General features: G+C 39.4%; 2 protein-coding genes across 13 annotated transcripts in view; one reads left to right on the top strand and one right to left on the bottom strand.

The window, feature by feature from the left end:
• Positions 1-1,326, bottom strand: part of BCL2L1 (BCL2 like 1) — a 45,420-nt gene extending 44,094 nt beyond the window's left edge. Inside the window, exon 1 of one of the 5 annotated variants that reach the window (XM_074292805.1) lies at positions 1,201-1,326. The gene's annotated coding sequence lies outside the window, so the exon portion shown is untranslated. Of the gene's footprint in view, positions 1-20; positions 868-1,059 lie in introns of those variants that run through there. The other 4 variants (XM_074292803.1, XM_074292802.1, XM_074292806.1 and 1 more) reach the window with 4 other exon arrangements.
• Positions 1,327-14,794: 13,468 nt separating this feature from the next.
• TPX2 (TPX2 microtubule nucleation factor) overlaps positions 14,795-22,514 on the top strand; it is a 71,165-nt gene continuing 63,445 nt past the window's right edge. For 2 of the 8 annotated variants that reach the window (XM_074292796.1, XM_074292791.1), the window contains exons 1-3: positions 14,874-15,008; positions 19,250-19,356; positions 20,226-20,273. The gene's annotated coding sequence lies outside the window, so the exon portion shown is untranslated. Of the gene's footprint in view, positions 15,009-19,249; positions 19,357-20,165; positions 20,274-22,514 lie in introns of all 8 variants that reach the window. The other 6 variants (XM_074292795.1, XM_074292792.1, XM_074292790.1 and 3 more) reach the window with 4 other exon arrangements.

The raw sequence follows: 22,514 nt of genomic DNA, 5'->3' as shown, positions 1-22,514 counted from the left end.
CCCCCCACCCCAGGAATAACCTGGCATTCAAATCAGCTGTCCGAGCCCGGGCGAGGGGCGGTGTGTGACGCCGGTCCCCTCCCCACCGGCTGCAGGTTCGGAGCCCCGGAGCCGGTGCGCTCTCTCCCCCTCCATCTCCTGCATTGAGGGTAGCGCCGAGCCTGCTCCCGGCCCCCGGGACTGAGCCCGGCCCCCTCGCGGATCATTCCCGCCCCTCCGTGCTCCGGCCTACCGGCGAAGCGCGCAGGGAGGCTCCTCGGCCGGCCGCCTCGCCCGGGGAGGTGGGGGGGTGGGGGGAGGGTGTAGCCGGGGTGGGGGTTCACTTTGTTGTTTTGGGATGTTGTTGCTTTATGAGCGTGTGTGGTTTTAATTTAATCCAAAGGGACCGGCCCCGGGGAGGCTCCTCAATGGAAGCCGGGTTTCCGAGGGTGGATCCTCGACGCCGGTGACTTAACCCTCTTCCCCTTCCCCGACGCCGGGGAAACGCCGCCGGGCGGGGGGGCCGGTGTGCTTTCCTTTTCTCCGCACCCCGAAAATGTCCTCAAGATCTAGGGGCGTCCTGGATGGGCTCGGGGCCCCTTCCGCTCGCCCCTGGCGGCGTCCGGGCATCATGGCTGCCAGCACTTCAGGACAAAGGAGCCGGAGCGAGGGTCGAGGGGCTTCGGCTGTCTGCGGGCGCCTGGCCCCGACCCGCGCGGGCCCCGCTTCTCCCCAGTTTTTCTTTCGCGGGGGTACCAGCCGGGCTCCCAGGACTCCTTCCTAGCCCTCGGCTCCACAGCGCCGCCCGCCGGGGAGGTGCGGCCCGGCCCAGCCCGAGCCACCCACGTTGCCGGGCAACCGCCTTCCTTCCCTCCCGGCGCCCCCCAGACCCCAGCACAGGCTGGAGGGAGGGGGAGAAAGGGGCGTCCCGCCCACCGATCTCCCGGTGGCTCCGCCCCCCGACGGCCAATCAGCGAGGTGGTCAGGGCAGGGGGCGGGACACGGAGGCCTCCTTGTCGCCCTCCGATTGGGCGCGGTGCCCGTCACGCACTCCCCCTCCCCCTGGGGCGGCGCGCTCACCTGCGAGCCCCACGAGTAGAGGGGGGGCGACATCCCCTCCCCCGCCTGCGTTGTCCCAACAGCCGAAAGGCTCTTGTCGGCCGATCTCCCGGCAGCAAGCTGAGAGCAGGTGGCCTGCGCGCCTGCCTGTCGGCTGCCTACCTGCCTGGCCTTTTCTGCCGGAGTTTGATTCCAGGCGGACCCGGCCTCAGTTTCCCTTGAAAGAGGCCGGGGGAACTTGCGAGCTCAGTCACTTCCGGTGCCTTGGCAGCGCGCGCGTGCCCGAGACGTACATGGGAGCGCGCGCTCCGAGGCAGCCGGCCTGTAGAAAATAGAGAGAGCGCCTCTTGCGGGCCATATAAGGTAGTAATAGCCAACTAGAGTTCTTCTCGTTGGGCTAGTTCTCATTCATTAAATCCATTCCTGGAAGCTACCTTAAAGTTCGTGATTCATCAGCACGAAAATCTTTTTTCCTCTTGTTTTTTATTTCAATAAAATTCAGTAAACATTTAGTAAGCGTCCACTAGGTGCCCTGTGCTGTGCTAAGTGTTGGGATTTTATTTGAATTTCATACTTTAACATTGACACTGGATAGCGTGTTTATAACTTAATTTTTCTACGATTTCTTTTGGATGTGAGGTGAATGAAAAGCTGGGCCCAGAGTGGATAGGGAAAGCTCACTCAGCCCTACACCGGGAAAACCGCGATGTTCTCAGCGATGCCAAGGTGCCGCAGCTGCAGAAGACCACTTCTCAGCAGCAGCATTCTCCCATTTATAATGCTTGACGTTGTATATTTTATGGCCAGTATACTGCACGTGACCAGTCCCAATGAGTGCAAGGACAAACTAACAGATCCAAATGTTAACAGACCTTTGAGTCATTTCATCTAGTATCGATTCCACGCATGTGAAAAAGAATCATCCTCAATAAAGTATGGATTGAAATCTACATAGAGGGAACTCACAAATCAATGAAATCCACAGAAATATCACTTGCCTATATAGATGTAGAAATACAGATGTAGCTGCAGCCAGGTGGCGCAGGGGATAGAGCACCAGCCCTGAAGTCAGGAGGGTCCGAGTTCAAATTTGAAGTCAGACACTTTAACTAACACTTGCTTCCTAGCTGTGTGACTTCAAGACGTAACCCCCAATTGCCTCAGCAAAACAAATGAATAAAAGGGAAATACAGATGCTACTTTAAATCTTAACTTCTGCATCTGCTGCATGTGTTTGTTTCTACCTCCCTAGAACAAAAGAGCCTTTTACTTTTTTCTATGAATACTTTCCTCTGAAATAAATCCAATCAAAGGAACTTTTTCCCCAAGCCAGTCCTTATCTGAGATTATCCAAAGTATGTAGAATCTCATTTAATTGTCTTGCTCTGCCCAATTCTCCCTTTTCTCTTTCTTTCCTCTATATAAGGCCTCAGCTCTCTCTGCTGGATTCCTTGTCTCCCTTAAGGAGGAGGCCTCCAGGATGTGCCCAAATAAAAGTCCTTGTGTAATTGGAGGTGCTTTGAACCTGGATCCTTTCAGAGACAACATTGCAATTGGCAACCCAGTATCCCAACAGGTAGACATACATTCTTGTTGCGTCATTCATGTCCAACTCCTCATGACTCCATTTAGGGTTTTCTTGGCTGAGATACTGGAGTGGTTTGCCAGGTTCTTCCCCAGCTCATTTTATCAATGAGGAACTGATACAAACAGGGTTAAGTGATCTGGCTCCAGGCCTTTCACTACCTAGCTGCCCCACCTTTACTTAACTACTTTTAGCTTAGTTTCCTCAGCTGTAAAATGGGGATATAAATCACTTTGCAAACCTTAAAGTACATACAAATATCAGCCACTATTATTCCCCTAATTGAACTTTCTCTTATAACAAAGAAAACATTAAATAAAATCAACCAACAAAATTACCATATGTGAAGAAATATTAAACATCATTCATATGCTCATCCTTTTTTATGGAAAAAAGGGGAATATGTTTCAAAACCCAGGAGCAAAATTGTTTTGACTTTGTCTACTTAAACTCAAATGGGAAGTAGGCCACTAACCCAACATCCATTCAGCCACTAAAGTGATGCTTTAAAAGCACTGGCCTGGCTTGATTAATCAGTCTGCTCAATAAACTCCAGTAGCTCCCTGAGCCTTTCAGGATCAAATGCAAAATGCTTTGTTTGGTGTTCAAAACCCTTTATGTTCTAGTTGTTGTAACCCCCAACCTCCCATTTTTCTGGTATTTTTATATTTTCTATTTTTCCAGATATTCTTCAGTCCAATGAAACTGGCCTCTTGATTGATCCAAGAGCAAAAACATTCATCTCTGAGATTTTCTCTGACAGTCTCCCAAGCCTAGGCCCATAATAACCAACTAGTCCACATACTCACCTCCCTGCCTTCCTTTAAATCCCAACTAAAATCCCATCTTTTACTGGAAAGTTTTCCTCACTCCTAATTCTAGTGTCTTTTCTCTATCAATGATTTCCTATTTATCCTGCATATATTTGTTTGTATCCTGTTTCTCCCTTAAGTTCCTTAAAAGCAGAAACTCTTTTGCCTCTTTTTAATATTCCCATAACTTTACACAGTATCTGACACAAAACAGGCACTTAATAAATGTTGGTTGAATGATAGATTTCTTTTTTGTCTTTCATTATGCCCAATAGTAGCACCATAAAAAGACATAGTTCCTTTTCTCACATAATTCCAATGTTTTCCAGAACTTTTGGACCAACTTACAATTCTTCCTCCTCTCAATCAATTAAATCAGCAAGAATTTATTAAATACTTATTATCGATAGGATTAAAAGATAAAAATGTTTAAAAATTAAAAATATATAATAAAAATATTTTTTAAAAGATAAAAATAAAATAGTCCCTGCTTCCAAAGAATTTACTTTCTTTTGATCATTATTGTATCTGTCTTCTCATAATCCCAACAACACTATTTCTATTTATCTTCTTGATGATTTTGATAGGTAGGAGTTGAAGTAGAATCTCAGAATTATTTTAATTAATATTTATCATTAGTGATTTGGAATGCTTTTAATAGTTATCTATAGCTTCCACTTCCATTCAAAATTGTATACTTTGACCACTTTATTGGGAAATGGTTCTTATTGTTTTATTTTTCTTGGACAAATCTTAGATAACATGTCTTTATCAGATGTTTGATGTAACATTCAACAGTTTTATTATAACTTTATTAGTTTGGTGCAAAAGTTTTTTGGTTTTCTATCATCTGTTTTGTCTTCTGTGATCTCTATCCTTTGGTTATAAACTTTTCCCCTAACCATGGTTGTAAGAAGTATTACCTTTTACTCTCCAATTTTTTCATGACATAACTTTTTTATATTAAATATGATTATCCATTTGAAGTTTATTATGTAATCCATATATCTATGGAACATATCCAATATGATGTAATCTAAACCATTTTTTTTTTTGCTAAACTATTTTTCAAGGTAATTGTTTTTCTTTCTTAAAAGTAATTTTACTAATATATTTTACTTTTATATATCACTTAAAATTTTCCAAATCTGTAATGTTCTCTTGGTTCAGTTTTCTTGGGGTTTCTGAAAGAAGCCTTTGCATCAGTCAGATTAATCACCACAGGAACAGCCAGGTGTTAAAGTCTAAATCCTTTATTATCTCTTTCAAAGTCTTGTTTCCTTTCCTGAGGCTCTCCTTACAGTCTAGATTCTTTATCTCCTTCCTGGGGCTGGGTAGCTTTCTGGAGAGCCTTTCGGACTGGCCTTGGTCTCTGTGGAGAAATGCAGGAGGAGAGCCTCCCATCAGTGGCCTGACTGAAGATCCAATGAATATCTGTCCTTGGTTCCATCTTTTCCACCCTCTGAAAGCTTCTCCTCTGTGACTCTCAGTCTCTGCTTATATGTTTCACACTGAGTATAAACCAACCATTATATCACTAGGAAACCATTATTTGTTGTAAAATTAAATCAATCATACTGAACCTAGATAACTAGATAACCATTGTCTTTATCAATTCCACTAACTTAACACCATGTTTTAAGTTTAGAGTTCTGGCCCGTAACACAAGTCCCCTAATTCTCACCCAGAAAGCTATTATGGAATGATTTCTGGGAAATTTTTTTCAGCATTTTTTGCCAAATAGGGCATCTTTCCGTTAGTACTTTATATTTAGGGTTTTATCAAACAGTGGACTACTATTTCAATTGTTTCTGCATCTTGCTGGTCTAGTTTTTTCTACTCTCCATTTGCCTCTATCACTTAGTAACTCCTTTAACCTCTTTATCCAAATGTGTCACATAATCCAAATCCTAGTGTCAGTGGCTTCCCAGGTCATGCTTTCTCCTTGCTTAAAGAGTTCAGTATCTGGTTCACAATCTTTCTCTCCAAGTAACTCTTGACTTTATGGTAGCTAAAGTGCTTTAACATACATGTTGATAGTTCTCCAAACACCCTAATTCCCTATCTATTCAATCTCTATAATCTACTCCTTCACTCTCAGGGATAATGACACCTTTAATCTTACCATTGCCTACAAGATTACATATCCTCCTTCAAAGATTAAAAATTCCAAAAATTCTTTTTCAATAATAATAGCTTTTTATTTTTCAAAATAAATGCAAAGATAGTTTCTACATTCACCCTTGCAAAACCTGTATTCCAAATTTTTCTCCTTCCTGCCCCACCTTCTTCTTCCCCTAGACAGCAAGTAATCCAATATAGGTTAAATATATACAATTCTTCTAAACATATTTCTACATTTATCATGCTGTGCAAGAAAAAAATCAGATCAAAATGGGAAAAAGTAAGAAAAAAAAACCAAGCAAACAAACTACAACAACAAAAAAGGTAAAGATACTATGCTGTGATCCATATTTAGTCTCTATAGTCTTCTCTCTGGATGCAGATGTCTTTTTCCAACACAAGTCTATTGGAATTGACTTGAATTTCTTCATTGTTGAAAAGACCCAAGTCCATCACAGTTGATCATCACATAAACTTAGTGCTGCTGTGTACAATGTTCTCTTAGTTCTATTTCATTTAGTATCAGTTCATGTAGGTCTCTTCAGGCCTTTCTAAAATCATTTAGGGTTAGATGCTGATCATTTCTTATAGAACAATAAAATTCTATTACATCCATATACCATAACATATTCAACTTTCCCCAGCTGATGAACATCCAACTTAGTTTCTAGTTCCTTGCCACTACAAAAAGGGATGCTATAAACATTTTTGCACATGTGGGTTCTCTTCCCTTTTTTATTATCTCTTTGGGATACAGACCCAGTAGAGACAGTACTGGATCAAAGGGCATTATGCATAGTTTGATAACCCTTTGGACATAGTTCCAAATTGCTCTCCAGAATGATTAGATAAGTTCACACCACCAGCAATGTATTTTCCTACATCCCCTGCAACATTTATCATTATCTTTTCTTGTGGGCACCTTAGACAATCTGACAGATATGAAGTGGTATCTCAGAATTGTTTTTATATGATAAGAAATGCCTTTAATTTCTTCATCTGAAAATTGTCCATATCTTTTGACCATTTTTTAATTGGGGAATAGGTTGTAAAGAATTCTAAAATTTCCTTATTCAACCAGAATCCTCATCATTTCATCTCTTCCAATACCTTATTTCCACTATATCTGTTCATTCTCATCCTGCCCTCCAGTCCCAAGCCATCACTCCTGCTCTAGTTTGATCTTTCCTCCATTCTGGATCTTGATCCTATGGTTAACCAATTCAACATTATACTCCCATCTACTCTTGAATCCCTTGTTCCTTTGTACTATTGCTACTCATGCTTTTTCAGTCCCAGTTGTGTAAACTCCCACCATCTGTCTCAACAATCCCTTTCTTACATCCCTATTATGTATTAGGGTACTAAGTGATGGGAATCCAAATACAAAGAATATAAAAAAGTCATTTTCTCAATACCTAGGGAAATATTCTTGACTCAGTTCCTATATAAAACTGGTCCTACCAAGTTCATTTCCAAAGGAGCCTGACTGCTAGATGAGGGCTTATCTTAGATATTGGTGGCCTGACTCTAAAGGTCACTCTTTGCTCCTGGGGGCAGTGAAGCTATTCTTGCTACAAGCCTGGATTCTGAAATGTTGGGATACTGAGTTACCTTCTGACTTTTTATTCCTCTAAAGTAATTTTGTTATAATTTTATCTAATTCTGCAAAGTAACCTGTCGCATTTATAGCACCCATATAGCTGGAATTCTGTTTTTCTTAACTGCAAAAGACACTTAAATGTGTTAATTATCCAATGAAGAAGTATAAATTCTTAATTACCCACCATTTGGTACTCTATTGGAGCTAAGAGCTCACTGGTCTTCTCAGTTTCTTTCTGGAATTACCTTCCTAAAATGAATTCAGTATACTCACTAACTACTAAAAAGCTCTCAGCCTGTAAATTCTGAAACTTGTTATCCAATCCACCCAGTTCTACTACATTACACAATTTGGTTCAAGCCCTGGTGCCCTTATCTAAAATTAATGAAATAGCACTCAAGATACTAAAATATAAAATCATTTGTCTGCATACATATCATGAATCCTCAGTTCAGTTGGTCTCCCTTCTTTGTTTACAATCTCTTGCATTCATACATTCAAAAACTTAGCAAACTATAGTCGAAGTTTATTGTGCAAAGAGCAACTGAAAAGAGGAAAAACCCACAAGTTTTGTATGTACTTATCTGTCTTCACTCAGCTTCTCATGTATCTCCCAGTTCTTTAGATGTAGAAGGAGAATTCCAGAGCATATGCTTATTCCAAAACTCACAGAAAGGAATAATGGAAAAGAATATTTATAATTCATGACAGAATTGTGAACTCTGAACAAGGGGAAATGGGGGAGAACGGGTGATGAAAACCAGTATTTCCCTTCCAGATCACCGCCCGCAGGATTCACAATGATTGGCAATCTTTCTCCTTGATACTGTAGTCTCTGACTTTGTCTCTGCTCCCATAGTTTTAGTATCTGACCATCTTGCTCCTTAGCATGTTGCCTCTTAATACCAGTACTTAGAAGCAGCAATGATGCAATCACAGCCCTGGCCATTTTCATCAGGCTCCTGGAAAATCTGTAGTCTGAAGCCAAAGTCAATGACTTACTGGCCTTCTAGAGAGCCCAGAATTCTTAATCCAATGGCACTTGAAGAAACAGAGAAAGCCAACTCTGTAGAGCTGCATTGGAGGAGGAATAAGAACCATTAGAAACTTCTCTGATTTCTCTTTGTCTTTCTCTTTTTCTCTCTTCTTCTCTATCTCCATCTCTGTATCTCTGTTTTGCTCCTTCATATCTTTTTTCCTCTTTCTTCCCTCTCTCCTGTTCACTTTCTCTCTTTCCCTTCTTCCTTCCCCCCTGTTTCTTTTTCTCTCCCTCTTTATCTCTGTCTCTCTATATGTCTGTCTGTCTATCTCTATTTTTGTTACTGTTTCTCTCTGTGTCTATCTCTCTATCTCTATTTTTGTCTCTGTTTCTGTGTGTGTGTGTCTCTATCTCTCTTTCCCTTTTTGGGTCATTTTCACCACAGGCCCAGGATAAAATAATAATTCAGACTAAGACTAATAATCAGGACTAAGAGAGGGACAAAAGTTACATCTGGTTTTATTGATAAGTAAATCTGAAATTAATTTAGTATCATTAATCAATCAACAAGCATTTATTGAGTGTTTACCATTTGCCAGGCACTGTATTGGATGCTGAGGATGTAACTGCAATGAATGAAAGACCCTACTCACAAGAAACTTATATTTTAATGATAGTTATAATAGGTATATAGATAAGTATATTCAGGATGAACAACCACAATCATACTTTGTATTATATTGGCATGATACTGGGGACTTTGTCAAGTTAAGGAGTGTGCATAGTGTCCTATTTTTTAGCAATATTGAGCCAGTAAAGGTTTTTGAGAAGGGGAATGGTATGATTAATTAATATATTTTAGGAATATCAATTTGGCTGGGGTATAGGAGAATAAATGGTGAGGAAAGAGACTAGAGCAAGGGTTTTAATTAGGAGTTTATTTTAATAGTCTAGTTGAGAAGGTAATGAGAGCATAAACTCTAGTGTAGTGATAATATGAGTGAAGAAAATTTAAAGTGAATCATAGACAACAGAGGTTTGGAAAATCCATTGTAGAAAATACAAAGATAAAGAAAACAAAATGCAAACAAACAACAACAGAAAGAGTGAAAATGCTATGTTGTGGTACACACTCAGTTACCACAGTCCTCTCTTTGGGTGTAGATTGTTCTCTTCATCACTGAACAGTTGGAACTGGTTTGAATCAACTCATTGTTGAAGAGAGCCATGCCCATCAGAATTGATCATCTTATAGTCTTGTTGCTGTGTACAATGATCTCCTGATTCTGCTCATTTCATTAATTCATGTAAATCTCTCCAGGCCTCTCTGAAATTATTCTATTGGTTGTTTCTTACAAATCAATAATATTCCATAACATTCATATACCATAATTTATTCAGACATTCTCCAATTGATGGGCATCCATTCAGTTTCCAGTTTCTTGCCACTATAAAAAGGGCTGCCACAAACATTTTTGCACATGTGGGGTCCCTTTCCTTCTTTTAAGATCTCTTTGGGATAAAAAGCTTTCTATTTTCAAAACATGCATGGATAATTTTTTAACAATGACTCTTGCAAAAACTTGTGTTCCAATTCCCCACTCCTCACCCCCTCCCTTAGATGGCAAGTAATCCAATATGTTTAACATGGTAAAAATTTATTATAAATCCAATATATGTATATCTATTTGTAAAATTATCTTGTTGCACAAGAAAAATTAGATCAAAAAGAAAAAATGAGAAAATAAAATGCAAGCAAATAAAAATAATGAAAATGCTATGTTGTGATCCACACTCAGTTCCCATGGTCCTTTCTCTGGATACAGATGGCTCTCTTCATTACAAAATCATTGGAACTGGCCTGAATCATTTCATTGTTGGAAAGAGCCACATCCATCAGAATTGATCATCCTATAATATTGATGTTGCCATATAAAATGATCTCCTCGTTTTGCTCATTTCACTTAGCATCAGTTCATGTAAGTCTCTCCAAAACTCTCTGAAATCATCCTGCTGATCATTTTTTATAAAACAATAGTATTTATAACATTCATATACCATAACTTATTCAGCCATTCTCCAACTGATGGGCATCCATTCAGTTTTCCGTTTCTTGCCACTACAAAGAGGCTGCCACAAACATTTTTGCACATGTGGTCTCTTTCCCATCTTTAAGATCTCTTTGGAATATAAGTCCAGTAGAAACACTGCTGGAGCAAAGGATATGCACAGTTTGATTGGGGCATAGTTCCGAATTATTCTCCAGAATGGTTGGATTACTTCACAATTCTACTAACAATGTCCTAGTGTCCCAGTTTTCCCACATTCCCTCCAAAATTTGTCATTTCTTTTCCTGTCATCTTAGCCAATCTAAGAAGTGTGTGGTAGTACCTCAGAGTTGTCTTAATTTGCATTTGCATTTCTCTGATCAGTAGTGATTTAGAGCACCTTTTCATACTACTAGAAATGGTTTCAATGTCTTTATCTGAAAATTATCTGTTCATATCCTTTGACTATTTAGCAGTTGAAGAATGGTGATTTTTTTATAAATTTGAGCCAATTCTCTCTATATTTAGAAATAAGGCCTTTATCAGAACCTTTGAATGTAAAAATGTTTTCTGTTTATTGCTTCCCTTCTAATCTTGTCTGCATTAGTTTTGTTTGTACAAAACTTTAAAACTTAATATAATCAAAATTATTTTTTTGTGTTCAATAATGAGCTCCAGTTCTTCTTGGGCCATAAATTCCTTTCTCCTCCACAGATCTGAGAGGCAAACTGTTCTTTGTTCTTCTGATTTGCTAATGATATCACTCTTTATGTCTAAATCATAAACCCATTTCCACCTTATCTAGGTATAAGATGTTAGATATGAGTCAATGCCTAGTTTCTGCCATACTAGTTTCCAATTTTCCCAGCAGTTTTTTTCAAATAATGACTTTTTAAGATAGAGAAATTTTGAGGTGTTCCATAGGAAAGCAGAGGAAGCTAAAGGATTGGTTTTTTAAAATGGATTTTCGCCCTTTGCTGAGGAGAGGTAGAACTCTAGGGGGATTGAGGAAAGAGTAGGAGTTTTGGAAAATTTAGAGGTGAAACAATCACAAGGATTTCTGTTAGCCTGTGAGGGCTTGGTTAAAAACTGAAATTTGTAGTGGGTAACATCACCAAAGAATCAATATTTATTAAATGCTTCCTCTGTGTTAGGCAGGAAGCTAAGTATTGGGGATCCAAAAAGAGGCAAAAGACAGGCTAAGAACAAACCACCTTCTCCTCTTTGTAAGGCTCCCAGAGAAGCCCAAAAGCATGTTGATCATGAGGACAAACCATTTCTCAAACCCAGGCTTGGCCCTCCCCATTCAAACAGCATTGCCGGTCTGGTAGTGGAAGGTTTTGCAGACAAAAACCAGCAACCCTAAACTTTCTGATCATCTGCCTTCATCTGCAGACATTAAACTCATTCCCTCATTCCCACCCACCCCTACTCTCATCATTTCCATGTGATACTAGATCCATGCTGGGAAAGAGCAAATATCCTTCTCCAACTTCATCTTTCTGCTTCATTTCTATCCCCTTCCCCCCAGTAGAATCCTCCAGTTCCCATCTTTCCGTCCCAAACAGAAAACTTGGACTAGATAATCTCAAGGGTCTCTTCTAGCTCTAAAACCTTTGAGGAAAGATGGCAAAAATACTAGATTCTTTGATATCTTTTTTTTTAATTGCATTAATGTCTTTTAAAAAATATCACTTATTACATATATATATATATATACTTCTCCTAGAGAACTATCCTTTATAGCAAAACATGGAGGAAAAAGAAGGCAGAAAAGAAACATTTTGTAACCAACACATTAAAAAAGTCTGACCTTATTTGCTGCGCTCCATACCTATGGTCCTGCACCTTAGAAAAGAAATGAGGGAGGTTCTTTCTCTTATCTCTTCTTTGAAACCAAGCTTGGTTATGATGATTCCACAATATTCATTAAAACATTTTTTTCTTTTGTACTGTTGCAGTTTTCACACAGTTTTCCTAGTTCTGCCTACTTCACCTTGCATCCGTCCATTTAAGATTTCCTCTGTATTCATCACATCATCTCTTTCTGATTGTGCTGTAATATTCCTTTACATTATTGGGGACAGCTGACGATGTGGTGGATAGAACATTGGATCTGGAGTCAGGATGGACCTAAGCTGAAGTCTAGCATCAGACATTTAGAGCTGCTGTAAGCAAATCATCTAACATGTATTTGCCTCAGTTTTTTCAACTATAAAATGAAGGTAATAATAGCCCATAATTCTCAGAGTTGTTGTAAGGCTCAAATGCAATAATATTTGTAAAAAGTGATTATCACAATGCTTGTTATGTAGTAGATGTGCTATAAATGTTTATTCCTTTCCCTTCCCCTTTTTTCATTTCTTCCATCTGGCATACAGACTTAATTCCTTTCTGATATCGTTAAATCTTCGGCTACCCTTTTAGCAGTGGCTACATTTTTACTTATACTATAGACACACACACGTATACTGGTCATGATGGAAAATCAGAATATTCTGTGATACTCATTGCTACTTCCAGATTCTCTCTCTTTTTTTTTTTTTATTTAGAATTTTTTTTCCCACAGTATATGTGCATGAGTAATTTTTTAATAACATTATCCCTTGTATTCATTTTTCCAAATTATCCCCCCTCCCTCCACTCCCTCCCCCCGATGACAGGTAATCCCATACATTTTACATGTGTTACAATATAACCTAGATACAATATATGTGTATAAATACCATTTTCTTGTTGCACGTTAAGTATTAGCTTCCGAAGGTATAAGTAACCTGGGTAGATAGACAGTAGTGCTAACAATTTACATTCACTTCCCAGTGTCCAGATTCTCTTTCAACAAACATCATTTAGCAATCTCCCTTCAGTCAATTTAGTTAATAAACATTCATTAAATACTTACCGTGTGATAATCAATTATAAAGGCAAAAAGCAATCCCTACTCTCTCTCTTCCTCTGAGGAAGGTTTATGTTTATTTTTGTCTTGCTTTCTTCTCTTTTTTATTCAATAGTATTTTAGTTTCCCAGTCACATGTAAAGATAGCTTTCAACATTCATTTTTGTAAGATTGAGTTTCAGTTCCTTTTTCCCTCCTTTCTTTCCCCTCCCTTCCACCTCTCCAACACAACAAGCAATCTGATATGTTATACAAATGCAATCATTTTAAACATATTTCCGTATTAGTTACGTTGTAAAAGAAAAATCAGTACAAAAGGGAAAACTATAAGAAAGAAAAAGCAAACAAACAAAAAAAGGTGAAAACAATGTTTTTATCTAGTTTCCATAGTTCTCTCTCTGAATGCGGATAGCATTTTCTAAACCAAGCCTATTGGGATTGTTTTGGATGAGTCAATCATACTTGAGCATTACGTCACCTTGGTACCACACACAATTCTCTCCCAATTCTGCTCACATCATCAGTTAATGTAAGTCTTTTCAGACTTTTCTGAAATCCATCTGCTCATTATTTCTTACACAACAATGACAATCCCTCTTCTCCAGGAGCTCACAATCCAATGGGAGAGAGAACACTCAAACAATTCTTTGCATACAAACCATATACAGGAAAATTATAAATAATTAACAGGAAACCATTAGAATCAAGATCAGGAAAGTCTTCTAGTGGAAGGGGGGATTCCAATTTATAACAAAATCCAAATTCTGATAGCTGTTTTCTATGGACTTCCTTTTTTTCAAGTGTCTGGATCACAGACTTCCTTTCCAATCCAATTTGTTCCTTCAATTTTTAGGGTTTTTCAACCTACAATATGTTACCTCAAGCCTTCTAACTTTCAAGTTCCTCAATATAATCAACTGCCACGGCCCTCTCCTACCTTTTAAGCTATTACAAAAATGTACAAAAGATCCCCCCTTAATTGTAGTACACTCCGCTGCCCTTTGAAGTTGTGAAGGGTCCCGATGCCCTCATGGGTACCTTCCACAAAAGCAGGAGCCTGCCAAAGGAGGGAAAGGATGTGGACATTTAACGGGCCTGCCTCGGATTAATAGAACCACATTAAGAAAACGCTTCGGTAAAAATCACAAAACCGCAGTAACCGGCTGGAAGGTTAAACAGGCTTCCTGGGTCTGAGCCGCGATCTGAGACCCTGGAAGGAAGCGCCAGCCCTTACTCCCAGTCCCGGGGTTCCCCTGTCTGCTGTTCCAGCCCCTCAACTACACACCCTCCAGGGCACGCTCCTTCCAAGGGAGCAGGAAGGAAGCGCTGGGTACGGTCCGCAGCGTCCGTCCCAGGTAGGGAACTTTAGCCTGCTCCCAACGTGGAAGAATCCAATGCACAGCGTCAGAGGGAACACGTAGAGACCAGATCACATACTAGGAAAAGGGATGTTTTTATTCGCGGCTACAAATGTGTTGTGGAGCTTCATTGACGTTAAAAAACACACCAAAAAAATCTTTAAATAGCTCGGGATTCCTCTAGTGAGAAGAGCCGGCAGAGTCCTAAGATGTCATTCCTACAAAAAGTCATTTGGGCTGATCTTGGCGCAGAGCCTTTTGGGAGATGTAGTTTCCTTCGGGCCTACTTCTCCATTGGTTGAAGTCGTCCAAGGACAACATTTCCCAGCAGGCTTCGGAAGACCAAGACTCTGTTGAGAAGGATGAGGGCATTTGTGTCTCCTTCCTTCCTGTGGGCTCTGGGCCGCAGTTGCTGCCGCGCTGACCAATCGGAAGGCGCAGAGCCCCGCGCTTCCCGTCTTCTGATTGGAAGATTCAGACTCAAAAGTCCTCTTTCAAATCTTTAACGGGTAGCGAGTTGAGCTGCCCCAGCTGGAGGAGTAGGCACGGGCCGTACAAATTGGAGGTGAGTGTAGGTGTTTCCTGTCCCCGCAGTTGTTCCCCAGCGCCAGTCCCTCGCCCCCTTCGGTACCCTGCAGCCTCCGGGGGATTCGGAGGGCGGTGGTTTTGCCCCCTTCTCTCGTCTAGTCCCCGGGGCTTCTCCCTGGCCTCACTCAGCGAGCTGGCGGTCTGGGTGGACCTCGTCCTTACCGTCTCCTTTCTTAGCCTCTTCCTCCTTTCTCGGGAGAAATGGGGGCCGGGGCGTTGAGGGGTCCAGCCTTCAGCTCTGCTGCCCCGGGAGGGGAAGCTACTGGCCTTACCATGGCAGCTCCCGTTTCAGCCCCCTAGGGAGGGAGGGAGGGAGGGAGAGGATGGCGTCACATACAGCTGTAGCAGCAGAGTCCAGTGCCAGGGAACGGACCGACCCAAGATCGCTGCGCTTACTGAGAGCTGGAATTGGAACTCAGGATTTTTGAGTCCCATTCTTGGGGGCGGGAGCACTTAGTTTCTGTTTTCTCACGTTTTCAATACCTTCCCCTTGGGCTGTGAATTATTGTCCCAGTTTTACCCGTGAGACAGTGAAGCTATTTTGTTTTTTTAAACCTGTCACTCTGCTAAATTCTATGGACATTAAGCATTTACTGCGTCCCGCCTCTAGTAGGAAGTGGCGATAAAAAACTTGTTACCGTAGAAGTGGGTTTGAACTTGGAGGAATGAGTGCGAATCCCCGGCCCGCTACTCAAAACCTATAACCCGGGCGCGTTCTCTGCCTGGCTTGGCCCAAGTTCCTTTTTCTGTAAGACTAAAGGAGCCGGGACTGGGAGATGTCCGGGGTGCCTTCAAACCTGACCAATCCCTACTTGCTTTTCATAGGACGGACTAAAACATTTACAGAGCTGAGTGAGAGGAGCCAGCTAATCGTTCCCAAATCGGGACTTTCATCTACCTTTTGTGGTCTTTTGACATTCACTCCACTAGGAACAGATAGTATTCTTATTTTAAACACAGAAACCAGGCTTTAAAGGAGTCCTTGTGATAAGAATCTCGTCAGTTACTGCGCAAGTGACCTTGGCTTGCACATTTCATCCTCGTGGGCCTCAGAGGGCTTCTCTAAAATCTCTCGGTGCTCCCTCCTAGTCCTCTTTCTTGCCATCGCCACCATCATCTTCCTCATCCCTTCAACCTTGGAGCTGACCATCCTGGTGCCTGAGGGGACTGTCCAACTTGTCAGAGAGCAGTGTATTAATCTGAACGTGGCAGGGGAAGCGAAGCACAGATAGCTTAGTAGAATGAAAGCCTGTTGTGGAACATCAGGGTTTGTCGGTGAGGCAGATCAGACCAGATTTGATAAGCAACCAATCAAAGAAACTGGTACACCTGTACAATTGAAAATGGAGGATGAAGATAACAATTGATATATTCCTGTAAAGGATTGGGAGACTGATCAAAAATAGTACCTTTGGGGCAGCTAGGTGGTGCAGTGGGTGGAGCACCAGCCCTGAATTCTGGAGGATCTGAGGTGAACTCCGACACTTAACACTTTCTAGCTGTGTGACCTTGGGCAAGTCACTTAATTCCATTTGCCTCAGAGGAAAAAAAAATAGAACCTTCAACTCCAGAACTCTGAAGGAAAAGAATTCATTTACAATCTTACAAATTTAAAACAATTCATTTACAATTAGAAAACCGTATCCTGACTACTGCAGTATAGTTTTCTCATTTCTTTGATTCCCTCCCCCATTCCTTTATTATACATAAAGCAACTGGTGTATGTGTATAGGCATAATGTGTAATTTTTTTTTTTTAAACTAAATGACTGGTATTTTGAGCAACATCAAAAAAAACTGGCTCTGTGAAAATTTTCCTTTTCTCTATTAGTAATGTTCATTTAGCTTCCGTCTTTATATATTCTCATAAGTTACTCAATATTTAACAACAACAAAACCCACCAAAAATCCTTGCATATCTTGTTTGATTAGATAATGTCAGTGTTTTTCTTTTACCATTGTAAAACTAATGACAGTTTTATAACTTTTTTGTATGTCTAGGGCAATCTTTGTCTCTCAGTAGAGATAAATCATTGTAAAGAAATCAATCTTAGTTTTTCTTTCAAATCAAATATCTTATTGTTTAAGTAAACTTCTTGTTTATAATTTTTTTTTTTAAAGAGGGGGTTAAACAAGAATCCCTCTGAAATTCCTCCTAGCTCTCTAAGTCTATGAACCTAATTGATTTAACCAGTCACAACTAGATCCTTCTCTTAGAACCCAGGTCTTCATGGTGTTCTGATCCATGTGATGAGTGGAAGGAGCATCAGATTTGTGGTTGGGAGATTTAAGTAAAGTTTAAAACATCATAGAAATGAAAGTTACTAGTCAGTCAACAAGTTTTGATTAATCACTTACTAAGTAATCCTAGAGATAAATTTAGTGCTTTTTATATGGCATCACTTGTGATTTCACTGTCTTTATTTTGATGTTGCATCTTTCTCTCTTGGACATCTACTTTTCCTGCCTCCCCAACCCATAGTTATCCTAAGGACAAGAAAAGATCTTGATTTCCTAATACTTTTCCTAGGACACATCATTTGTTTAGGTAGTAATGTCCAAGTATCTATTCTGAAATGGATTTTCATTCTCTTGTACAATTCCATTGAATTTCTCTCATCATTGTAGGTTGGGAATGTGCTATATACTTTGGAAATACAGAAGTATGAAATATAGTGGTCTGCTCCAAAGATGCTTTCTCTGTATTTAAGGATGTACAAAACATTTTGGAGACTAGTATAAAATAGTTTCTGATATATCTTTCAAGGATCTAGTTTTATTTTTGTCAATTCAACCTTCGTGAAATTCACTTCTCATCTCATTAAAAAGGGAATAATCTAGTAGAAATTCTTTGTTATCTTATTTGGTACAAGTAATTCCTTTTTTAAAATGTTCCTGTGTTGGCTAGAGTACAGGAAGACATGTTCAGCATCATTGAATTCTATCTAGCATCTCAGATATGGGAAGGTGCTAATTCATTAATATGAAAGAGTTTAATTCCATTAATGAAATATTGTGATAATCCTAGTTAAAGAAGGTGACTTGTCATCAGGAAATACATATTATTTTGAAAAGGGGATCCACAGAGTTTTACTCTGCAATAAGAAATTATAAATTCATGGAAGCATGAAAAGATTTGTATGAAATGATGGAGAATAAAATAGATCCAAATAAAAATATGTACAATGAAACAAATCATACAATGTATAATACAATAAGTAATTTTCAACTTTGTAAATGAAAAGACCATTAAAATGAAGTTGAACATAAAATAATTGGAAAAACCAATGAAGGTTCCAGGGAAGAAATGAAGAAACATACAGGACCTCATCTTCTTTCAACTAGGGATATCCCTCTTCTCTTTCCTCTTCTTCTACCATTCTCCTCTTTCTCTGAGAACTATAACCAAATCACCATTACCAATAACAAACCTGAAAAGAGTGAAGTGCATATTGGCATATTAATGGACTGTCCTTTTGTTCCACTTTCTTTATGACTCCTTTCCTGGCTATTGCTCTTCCATTGTCTTTCCACATTATTAAAATTAGCTTCTTAAAGACTGGGACAGGTTCTGTTATATTAGTATCCTTGTACTTGGCAGGTTGTAAGAGCTTAACGATGGGTTTCATTCATTCATCTTGGCACTCTTGTCAGACTTGCATACTGACCTTACAGCTTTTCCTTCTGTATCTCCCTTTGGCTTCTCTCATTCAGAAATGTTTCTATCAAGAGTATGATACTCCTTAATCATCTAACATCTGTACTGCATTAAAGTATTCAGAAAGGGAGGTGGTACAAGTATTTTTTCTTTAGTTTATAGATGGAGCTCATAAACTTGGGGAAATTCGGGATCTTGCCTAAGATTACATAGTTAGAAAATACCACTGATTTTTTTTTTCCCCCCTGATATACCATGCAGCTAGGTTAACCTGTTCTTCCCATTCCCACTAATTTGGAGTTTGAAGAAGTAGCTGGTCTAGGTGCAAAAATTATAACTGTTGCTATAATTATGATACTGGCAAATTTTTTTTCACAGAATGAAGTATTCATTGAATTGTCACTGCTTCTTTACTCCTTTTTAGGTTTTCTGTCCAACCATCTTCTCTGGGCTTTTGCCTCCTGTTATCTGTTCTTTCTCTTCCTACCTCTTTTATCCTATCTAGTTACCTTAAGACTAGAAGAATTTATACCCATGCCAATCCTTACTTGTTTCTTCTAGGACGGCTCTTGGAAGAAAATTGCATTCCAGTCTTTCAGATAATTTGGGAGAGGTTACTTTGGGCTTTCACTCTCAGCCTGTGGGCAAGTGGACCCGCAGATTGACAGGTAAGCTGGAAGTTAGGGTCTGTTCCTAGAGTGAAACACACACTCAAAAAGGGGGGGGAGTAAAGGGGAAACAATTTAGGCTAATTTGATAATTTTGTTGATAATCTCAAAGGTTGTTGCTAATTTTGATATGAAAAGAGGGAAGAAAATGGTTGATATGTTGCTACCTATAAAGTGATTAAGTAGATGGCTGAACCAATGGATTTGGGAGGTAGCTTCAGGAAGAATGCACTAATCAGGTATCCCAGCTAGATCATATTATAATAAATTGGAAAAGATTGGCAAACTTTTTTTAAAGGCAGAGATAACCAATTTAAGCAAAAAGAAAAGATTTCTGAAGGAAAGTAACAGGTGTAATCATGCACTTAGATTATTATCTAAGTGTCAGAGACCTCATAAAAGTGTATATGAATAACATATGTATTCTGATCATTTTATTTAGTCCTGACTCCCTTATTGTATAAATGAGGCGGTTTGAGATTCAGAGAAGGAAAGGGTTTGTGGCAGACCTACCTGTCCTTGACTTCCTGATCCTTTCAGTTATATATAATCTTTAGTTCTGTTGGGATTAGGGGGTGGCATGATTATTTAAAAACACACAAACTAAATAGGTACTTATTAATGCAATGTTAATTCATTTGAATTTGTCATTTTTGAGATTTCTTTTGGTATTTTTGTTTTGCCTCATAAGTTTCTTGAAGAGTTAATTTTCATTGATTATTAGAACTAAGAGAGACCTTTTGAGGTCAAACAGGCTGTTCATCCAATATCTGATTCACTTTCAGTTTGCTATTTTTCTTTATTTCTAGTGAGTCCTGAAACCAGAAAGCTTGTTACTTTGATTACCAATATCATCAATTTCCATTTAGGGTCCAAGGAATGCCTAAAGGTGAACTGTTATTCAGAGACGCCTGAAGGTAATGGTCTCTCCCCTGAGGGAAATGAAGATCTCTGAATTTGTTCTCTTTTTAAGAGAAAACTTCTTTTTAAGGATAACATATGAAATAGTCTAGAATGGGTGGGGTGAGGGAAATGCTGGAAATATTAGATTTGCTTCATGTTTCTTGACAGTGATGGATTAAAACAAATGTTCTTGTGTCCTGTTCTGACTTCTGAGTGTTTGGATGCTACAGGATTGTCATTGGATTTAAAATTGACCCAATTTTGGAAGCTTCTTAGATCTGTTTCTGTAAACAGATCTGGTTTCAACATTGAAGAAGTTAGCAAACTTAAATGTGGAAACACAAAGTCCATTAAACTTCCTTCACATTTAGTTTGTGACTTTGATTAACAGTTAAGACTGCATGCTGGATTATGTTGCCATTTACTGACTCCTGCTAATCCCTTATGTACAAGAAAAAAATATGTAGGTGTTTTCTCTGTGGGCATGATGAAAATAACTTGACTCCATTTAACTTGTGGTGCTGAAACTAGATCTCTCTTCTCTTGTGAAGGGAGTCAGAGGTATCTCTGGGGAAATGCCACTAATAAGACTGCTTGTGATAATTATTGGTACTTGGCTGCCCCCAAGCAGTGTTTTCACTGCTATTCATAAAAGTCAAACCATTTCATGATTTACATGATTTATTCTCTATTTTAAATGGCAAAGTTAGTTGGGAATCTTAATCTTACAGGAGAATTTACTGAGGAACTTTGTGATTCCAGTTTCAAAACATAGAAGAAAGTAATCTTTTGAAAGCAATTAAGTATCTAAAGTTTTAACTTCACATTCTGCCTCCTGCATCTTGTAATTTAATTTACAGTCTTTCCTCATGGAATTGAGGTTGACATAACTTTACAAACTGAATAGAGAGAGGGTAGGCAGCATTTAAATCTGTTTTTCTTAGAGTATTGCAGCTACTTGACAACTGTCTCAACACTGCTTAGAATGTATTCTTTTGCAACTAACTACCTTCCCCAACCTGTACCATTTGATTTATGGAACTTGTCAAGGCTAGTCTATTTTTGGATGAAGAGTGAAGAGAGACAGTCTGGGAGTGGTTGATATCAGGAATACATGGAAATTGAGGGATTATGTTGCAACTTCTGCAGTTCTTTCTTATAAATACTTATTTTTCTGGTTCTTTTTCTATCAGTCCTCTGAAGCCCATATAGAAGTTTAAAATTTCTTGGAAACCCATGAACTTTATAACTCACTAGCATTTTCTTTTAAATACTTATAGGTGCTCATTACTCACAAAGTTACAGGAGTTGGAATTGAGATTTAGCCATAGGAATAGGCTTGCAAATGTAGACAGCTCTAATCAGGGACCAGATTTTCGACAACTATTTGAGCATGTTGTAGGCAAAGCATTGTGCTACACATTCTGGGTGTTCCATCCCAAGACACATATAGAAAATAGATATTTTTGTTACAAAACTTAAAGATTGATAGAGAGACAATTACTAAGTTTTTAACTATGTGTTGCCAGATCATAAGTACAATAGAAGTTCATGGGATGGAATGTGATCTCACTGGCTGCTGATCATGGATTTAGAGTTGGCTCAGGGCTTTAGTACATCTAGGTCACCTAGAACAATCCCCTCATTTCAGAGATGAGGAAATAGACCCAGAGAGGTTTAGTCATTTGCCCAAGGTTACAGAGGTACTAAATCATGTAGCTGGGATTTGAACCCATATCATCTTGACTCCAAACCCATGTCTTTTTGCACTCTGTCATCTTACTTATGAACTTATCCCAAGGTTGGGATAGTCAGACAAGGCTGAGGGAGGAGTTATGGAACTTAGACTAGACTTTGAAGAATAGTTGGTCTTTAGGGAGGAATACATTTTGGGGAGAAATAACAAAAGTGAAGCCATAAGCAAAATATAAGCAGGTGGGAATGTCTTTGCATCCATGTTACAAGAAGTTTTGAGAACATGGATCTTTCAGGAAAGAAGGCTGCTTCTTGAGGAGGACTAAGGCTAAGTAAGGTGTGAAAGAACAATTTAATTTGTGGAGGATCTTGAAAGGTCTGAAGAGCCTCAACTTGATGTAATAGAGAGCCTATTATAGGTTCTTGGTAAGGACAGTGACAAATATTATGTACTTTCAAGTGAATAAGTGTTTATTGAGTGTCTCTGTGCCTTCAATGCCAGGCATGCTAGGGGTTCTTTTAGAGAACCTACATTTACATCCTTATACTGCTGACAGTTG

Source organism: Sminthopsis crassicaudata, chromosome 2, assembly GCF_048593235.1.
Source record: "Sminthopsis crassicaudata isolate SCR6 chromosome 2, ASM4859323v1, whole genome shotgun sequence".
In the NCBI taxonomy this organism is placed as follows: domain Eukaryota; kingdom Metazoa; phylum Chordata; class Mammalia; order Dasyuromorphia; family Dasyuridae; genus Sminthopsis; species Sminthopsis crassicaudata.
The sequence above is the reverse complement of the archived record's forward strand: the minus strand, read 5'-3'. Positions and strand labels throughout refer to the sequence as shown.